A 1,927-nucleotide genomic window follows, 5' to 3' on the forward strand; every position below is an offset into this window, starting at 1 on the left:
TTTCTTTTAATAATTAATTTATTTTAGTTTTTGTAAAATTTAATTTCAACACCTAAATTAGTATTTAGGAATACAACACTGCCACATTAATTTGGACAGCTAAATAAAATAGTTTAATATTTTATAATTTGAAAAAGGTATTAAATTAAATGTTTTGTTGCTGCTTTAATTACCTTAGTGCATCTAAACACTTTACAAAAATGTGGTTTCTGTATCAATATTATTTATGATTTATTTTCTACAACTTGAACATTTTAGTTTTAAAGTTTGAAAACTTTTGTTGTTTGCCTATATTTTAAATTTGAATTTGAATCGTTTTGAACTAACGCGAGTTTATCAACAGTAACCGAGGTGACGTGGCATCATTAGTAAAGGTTTACTGTAGCTTAATTATCCGGGCGTCACAGTGCACTGCAGATCCCCAATGGCCTCGCTATGCTATTCGGCCTCGTCCTGTACGCCTGCTACTACAGGTCGACCCCCAAGAAGGAGAAGAGCATAAAGCTCAAATGTGATTGAAGGCTCCTGGCTCCTTGACTGCAATAACAAGTGCTAGCTACACTAAGAACAAGGGAATCTAGAGACCGACACTAAAAGAAAAGGCTAGGCTACTTCCATTCTTTATTCGTTTCCCATATGATTTTCCATATTTTACCATAAAAAATAGGATGTTTTTAGCCATTTATTGTTAGTACTAAAATCAGGCATAAAGGATTTTACGGGAGGTAAAGAAGTTATTTCAACAAAGTTCCTATCATCAAATCCTGATTCAACAAAGCCATGCCAGCTGTGTTGGTCGTTCCTCTGATTCAAAGTTCTCTTGGATTCCAAACAACATTGCTGCCCACATACTGAAGTTGCTTAAATATATTGAATTCCACGTCTGCACCTCCTTCTTGGGGCATAGGTGAACCTATAATTGATAGTAGAGCGTATGCTAAATCCCCAACCCTCATGATGCACTTTTTTTGATTAATTCCGCTTATCGTACCACCTAGAGCTTTCAAACCCTTTTATTAGCGCTGCGGTAATATTTGTTATTAAGAAATAGGAATGGTGATGTAGGGTAGGAACCCTAGGGGCCGATCTTTCATGAAAGGATCAGATCCCGTGATGAACACAAAGAACACAAGGGGAAATACGAGGGGAAACACAAGGGAAAACACGAGAGGAACACTAAGCCAACAAGAAATAGTCACACATATGCTTGATCCTCGAGTACATAAGAGATCACACGATCCACGGTCAACTAGGGATGATACAAAGGTAGCCGGTCTTCTCTGTGAGGAGGTCTTGAGGTTCTTCCCATAAAGTGATGAGGACATCAATACAATTGTTACACCCACAGCCCCTGCTGCTATACATACTGGACCAATTACTAGAGCTCGTGCACGCCAACTAAATTACCAGGTACTTTCGTTTCTTGGTAATGATTCTAATGTTCATGAGAATATGATGCTGCCTAAATTGGATACATTTGTTTTGCTTACAAATGAAGGGCCTAGCTTGGAGAAGGATGAACATTGGAGCAAGAACAAGCATGGAGATGATGGCATGCGCAAGGGGAACAAGAACGGAGTTACAAGTGATGATTTCAGGACTTTGAAGCCACCATAATGGGTGCATGAAGCCTTGGACGAAATATACAAGATGCCACTTCATAAATTTCGCCCCAAGGCTATTTTAGGTGCTGCGTCACCTTATTATTGGGCCAGGCCCATGTAATTTCGAAATACATAAGTATAGGCTATTTTTAGAGTACGTATGTGTGGGGAAACAAGAGATAGGGTTGATTTTGGACCCCTCCACCAAGGGCCACGAAATTCCCCCCCTCTTCCTCCATATATACAGCCCTTAGGGCATCGTTTAGACTTGGGGTTTTGTTTAGATTAAAAGTTTGCCATAGCTGCAACTTCGCGTACTTCGT

Source organism: Triticum aestivum, chromosome 2A (assembly GCF_018294505.1).
Source record: "Triticum aestivum cultivar Chinese Spring chromosome 2A, IWGSC CS RefSeq v2.1, whole genome shotgun sequence".
Taxonomy (NCBI): domain Eukaryota; kingdom Viridiplantae; phylum Streptophyta; class Magnoliopsida; order Poales; family Poaceae; genus Triticum; species Triticum aestivum.